We start from the raw sequence: 6,296 nt of genomic DNA on the forward strand, positions 1-6,296 counted from the left end.
GGAGGGGTCGCTATGAGTCGGGGCTGACTCGATGGCAAACAACAACAACAACAGCCCTACTATAACTTGGAATAGGCTCAATGGCAATAGATTTGGTTTGGTTTTTCCCTCAGCCTCCTTATTATTAGCTCTTGTTCTACCCAACTCCATAAATACTGATATTCACTAAGATTCCTTGATTGACTCTCATTCCACTTGCAACACTTACTCACTCTCCTGAATCCAATTATAGGCAAATCCTATCAGCTCTACTTTCAAAATATCTCCAGAATCTAATTCCTTCTCACCACTTGAACACTATTCCCCTGATCTTTCCTCTCATACAGAAAATTGTAAAAACCTCTCTTCAGCTCTTATCTCACTATAGTTTATTCTTTACAGAGTAGACAAAGTAATCCTTTGAAAGTTTAAGTCAAATCATGTCACTGCCATATTTTAAAATTCCCCATTGGATTCCCATAGCATTAAGGGTAAAAGCCAATCTGACTGCTAACCAGAAGGCTGGTGGTTCAAATGCACCAGCCACTCCTCAGAAGGAAGATTGGGCAATCTACTTCCATGGTGATACTGCCTTGGAAACCCAAGGAGGGGTCGCTATGAGTTGAATCAACTCGATGACTGTTTGTTTTTTATATAAGGCCCTACACAATCTGCTCTCCACTCCCCACCATTACCTCTGTGACTCCTCTTCTCCTATTTAATAAGCCAAACTGGCCCCTTTTGCTATTCCTTGAACACTTTCCACATGGTTCACTTCTTCATCTCCTTCAAGTCTTAGCTTAAACATCATCTCAGTAAGTACTTACCTGGTCATTCTATTTAAAATGACAATATCCTTCCCATTGTACCTCTTATTTTGCTCTACAGATCTTATCAACATTTTATTGTGTTCCACCCCCCCCATTAAAATAAAAGATCCATAAGAGTAAGGATTTTTATCTGTTTTCTTCATTGTTGTATCCCTACCTAGTACACTATGGTAGCTGACACATGGTAGGAACTCAATAAAATATTTAAAAAATAAATCCCAAAGTTTTACCACTAACTCTCAGCTCTTGAGAGTTCCACTTGACTACCAGACATCTCCAAGTAGATGTCCCAAAGACACTTAAATGCAAAATTAAACTTATGTTCTCTCCAGCACATAATTGGCTTTTCCTCCTCTTTCCAATCTATAGGTATCAACACCCAACTCTTGCAGTCATCATTCATTCCGCCACATCCAATTAATCTATGTTGTTAGGTGCTGTTGAGTCATCTCTGACTCACATTGACCCTATCCACAGCAGAACGAAACACCACTGGGTCCTGCGCCAGCTGCATGATTCTTGCTATACTTGAGCCCACTGCCGCTGCCACCGTATCAATCCATCTCGTTGAGGGCCTTTCCCTCTTTCGTTGACCCTCCACCTTACCAAGCATGACATCCTTCTCCAGGGAATGGTCCCTTCCGACAACATGACCAAAGTAGGTCGGACAAAGTCTGGCCATTCTCAACTCCAAGAAGCATTCTGGCTGCACTTCCTCCAGGACAGACCTGTTAGTTATTTTAGCAGTCCATGGTACTTTCAGCATTCTTTGCCAACACCACAGCTCAAAAGCATCAATTTTTCTTCGGTCTTCCTTATTCATTGTCCAGCTCTCACATGTACATGAGGCGACTGAAAATACCACAGCTTGTGTCAGACAAACCTTAGTCCTCAAAGAGACATCTTTGCTCTTCAGCACTTGAAAGAGGTCCTTTGCAGCTGATTTACCCAGTCCTACAACATAACAACAATATGACCCATGGCATTATAACAACAGCAACAACATATGTCGTCTGATGTCCTGACTGCTGCTTCCATTGGTGTTGATTGTAGAACCAAGCAATGTGAAGTCTTTGACAATTTCAATCTTTTCTCCATTTATTGTGATGTTGCTTATAGGTCCAGTTGTGAGGATTTTTGTTTTCTTTATAATGAGATGGAATCCAAACTGCAGACTGTATTCTTCAATCTTCATCAGTAAGTGCTTCAAGTCATCCTCACTTTCAGCAAACAAAGTTGTGTTGTCAGCGAATTGCAGGTTGTTAATGATTCTTCCTCCAATCCATGCATGCTGCAACTGTTTTTGAATTATCTGCAGTATCCAGAAGGCTGGCGGTTCAAACCCACCAGCCACTCCTCGGAAGGAAGGTTGGGCAATCTACTTCCTCAGCAATACTGCCTCGGCAACCCAAGGAGGGGTCGCTATGAGTCAGGTCTGACTCAACGGCACATAACAACAACAACAACAACACAAGATTTTACTTGCATGCAATATTAATGATATTGTTTGATAATTTCTACATTCTGCGAGATCACCTTCCTTTGGAATGGGTAGGAATATGAATCTCTTCCAGTCAGTTGGCCGGGTAGCTGTCTTCCAAATCTCTTGGTATAGCCGAGTGAGTGCCTCCAATGGGGCATCTGCTTGTTGAAACATCTCAATGGTTATTCCGTCAATTCCTGGAGCCTTGTTCTTCACCAATTCTTTCAGTGCAGCTTCGAATTCTTCCTTCAATACCATTAGTTCTTGAACGTACGCCGCCTCCTGAAATGGATGAAGATTGACCAATTCTTTTTGGTACAGTGACTCTGTGTATTCCTTCCATCTTCTTGTGATGCTTTCTGCATCATTCAGTATTTTGCCCATAGAATGTTTCAATATTGCAACTTGAGGCTTTTTTCCTCAGTTCTTTCAGGTTGAGAAATGCCAAGAATGTTCTTCCCTTTTGGTTTTCTAACTCCAGGTCTTTGCACATTTCATTATAGTAATTGGCTTTGTCTGCTGGAGCTGCTCTTTGAAATCTTCTGTTCAGCTCTTTTATCTTGTCAGTTCTTTCATTTGCTTTAGCTACTCTTTGCTCAAGGACAAGTTCAGAGTCTCTTCTGACATCCATTTTGGTCTTTTCTTTCTTTCTCGTATTTTTAATGACCTCTTACTTTCTTCATGGATGGTGCGTGCTCTTGATGTCATCCCACAATTCTTCTAGTTTTTGGTCACTGGTGTTCAATGCATCAAATCTATTCTTTAGATGGTCTCTAAATTCAGGAGGGATATATTCAAGGTCATATTTGGGCTTTAATGGACTTGTTTTAATTGTTTTCAACTTCAAGTTGAACTTGCGTATGAGCAGTTGATGGTATGTTCCACAATCAGCTCCTGGCCTTGTTTTGGCTGAAGATACTGAGCTTTTTCCATCGCCTCTTGCCACAGATGTACTTTATCTGGCAAAGTCCATGTGTAGAGCCGCCATTTGTGTTGTTGAAAAAAGGTATTTGCAATGAGTAAGTCGTTGGTCTTGTAAATTTCATGCACTCTCCAGCATTATTTCTGTCACCAAGACCAAATTTTCCAACTACCAGTGATTCTTGTTTCCAACGTTTGCATTTCAATCACCAGTAATAAGCAACGCATCCTGATGCATGTTCGGTCAATTTCAGACTGCAGAAGTTAATAAAAATCTTCAATTTCCTCATCTTTGGCTGTGATGGTTGGTGCGTAAATTTGAGTAATAGTAGTATTAACGGTCTTCCTTGTAGGTGTAATGGATATTATCCTATCACTGACAGCACTGTACTTCAGGACAGATCTTGAAACATCCTTTGTGATGATGAATGCCACACCATTCCTCTTTAAACTGTCGTTCCAGGCATAGTAGATCATATGGTTGTCTGATTCAAAATGGCCAAAACTGGTCCATTTCAGCTCACTAATGCCTAGGATATCAAACATTACGCATTCCTTGTTATTTTTGACAACTTCCAATTTTCCTAGATTCATACTTCGTACATTCCATGTTCCGATTACTAATGGATGTATGCAGCTATTTCTCTTCAATTTGTCGTGTCACATCAGTACATGGAGGTCCTGAAAGACTTAATTTATCCATATCATTAAGGTTGGTTCTACTGTGATGGGCAGCTCTTTCCCAGTCCTATTTTGAGTGCCTTCTCACCCAAGGGGCTCGTCTTCCTGCACTGTGTCAGACAATGTTTTCAAGCTATTCATAAAGTTGCCCAGTAATGTATCAGAGTGTTTCTCTGCTATTCCTAAGGTTTTCCCTGGCCAATTCTTTGAGAAGTGGATGGCCTCTTCCTTCTTCCTAGTCTATTTCAGTCTGTAAACTACATTGAAACTTGTGCACCATGTGCAACTCTGTTGGCATTTGAAATACTGGTGGCACAGCCTCAAGCCTCATAGCAATGTGCAAGACCCACAGGATGACAAACTGACAGACAGGTTTGTCTCCCTTAGCTGTTGGAAACCTCTCCACCCTCCTCTTACCTAATTCCTACCTGGATCCTGCCACTATGTGGTCCCGGCTGCTCTCTCCCTTTCTTGGCTCTAGGGGGCTGGGGCCCTGCCTGCCTCCCAATTAATCTATGAATTCATACAACTGTACATTCCAAATTTCTTTCAAATTTGTTCCCATTCTAACAGCTACTACCTTATTTCAGGTCTTAATATGTTTATTCATCTGACAATTAGCTAATGAGCATCTACTATGCATCAAGCATTATCTTAAATACAGGAAAATAATCAAAAGGAAAAGAGAAAGAGTCCTTGCCTATATGGAATTTACAATCTAGTAGGTGAACAAAGTAATCAATGACCACAAAAATAGTGTTTAACTGATTTGAATTAAAAAAAAAAAAAAAAAACCCCACACAGTCTTATAAACCAAACCAAACCAATCCCACCGCCACTAAGTCGATATCGACTCATAGTGATCCCTATTGGGTTTCTGAGGTGGTAAATCTTTACAGAAGTAGATTGCCCAGTTTTCTTTCCATGGAGTGGATGGTGGATTTGAACTGCCAACCTTCTGGTTAGCATGCCTTAGGCTCCACGCCACCCGAGCTCCTTACAAGATCCTATAAAAGCATATAAAAAGGGTCCTGACAATAGTGCATGGAGAGGGAGAACAAGGAGGTTTGCTTGGGTAAATGATGTTTGAATGATATCTGAAGTGTGACTTGTAGGTAATCAGACCAAGGTATTGGGGAGGTGTGGGGCTCTGGTGACACAGTAGTTAAAGCATTTAACTGCTAACCAAAAGGTCAGCAGTTCAAGGCCACCAGCTACTCCACAAGAGAAAGATGAGGCAGTCTGCTTCCCAAAACTTTACAGCCTTGGATACCCTATGGGGACAGTTCTACTCTGTCCTAGATGGTTGTCGCTATGAGTTAGAATTGACTTGGTGGCAGTGGGTTTATCGGGGGGAGAGGGATGGCAGAGCACAAAAGGAAACTGCAGCATGTGTGGAAGTAAAAAAAGAGAAATGGTAGTGCACAGTGATTTAAGAAAAGGAATTGTGGAGATAGACTGCTTGGGTTTGACTCACTTAGCTGTGACATCTGGCAAATTACTCAATCAGTTGCTTAATCTCTGCGCTTCAGTTTTCTCATCTTAAAATGGGATAATAGTAGTATTTATCTTATAGGGTTATTATGAGAATTAAATCAGTTAATGTATGCAAATGACTATAACCAGTGCTTGCCACATAGTGAACAATATATTAGTGTTAGAAATTAATGAACAGACCTATTTTGAGGAAATGAAATAAAAGCTACTGTGGCTGGAGTGTGATAAACTGGGTCAGACAGATTGGCAAATATCATCAAAAGGTTTAAAGTAGAGGAGTAACTATTATAATAAGCATCTAACTATTCAAATGTCCTCCTCCAGATCCCATCCTCCACACTGCCAGAGCACAAATCAGGCAGGTAATCCCCTCTTCTGCCTACATGATAAAAGCCAAACACCTTATACAACCTAGACAGGCTACTCCAGTATCACTCCAATCTACCCTTACAGTCACACAGTTCACCTAGTTTCCTTTCCAGACTACCCTCAACTACCTACATATATATACTTTATGCTTTGATAATGCAAATGTCTCACTGTTCTCAATACTCTGACACTACTACACTTTTTACCTTTGCTCTACAACAGTCTACTTTCTCACGTTTGACTAGAAATCAGGTAGTTTCAGTTCAGAAGACATTTTCATCCACATCCACAGTTCTGTCTCTTCAACTGTGTGCTAAAATCACTGCACTTCTATCAAATCTTCAGTGCCAATTCAGATAGAAAATGCATTTATTTCACATCAAATATCATTCTTAACTATGAGGTCCATGCTAAAACCCAAACTCACTTTATAAAAAATGGAAAGATTTTCTTAAAAAAAGATGAAATCCTGAAGAGAAGGGTAATGTACCAAATGTGAGTGACCGATATGGCAGCACTGAGGAAGAGAAAGACAT

This window comes from Orycteropus afer, unplaced genomic scaffold (genome assembly GCF_000298275.1).
Source record: "Orycteropus afer afer isolate SDZICR_OR568_19922 unplaced genomic scaffold, OryAfe1.0 scaffold00490, whole genome shotgun sequence".
Classification (NCBI taxonomy): domain Eukaryota; kingdom Metazoa; phylum Chordata; class Mammalia; order Tubulidentata; family Orycteropodidae; genus Orycteropus; species Orycteropus afer.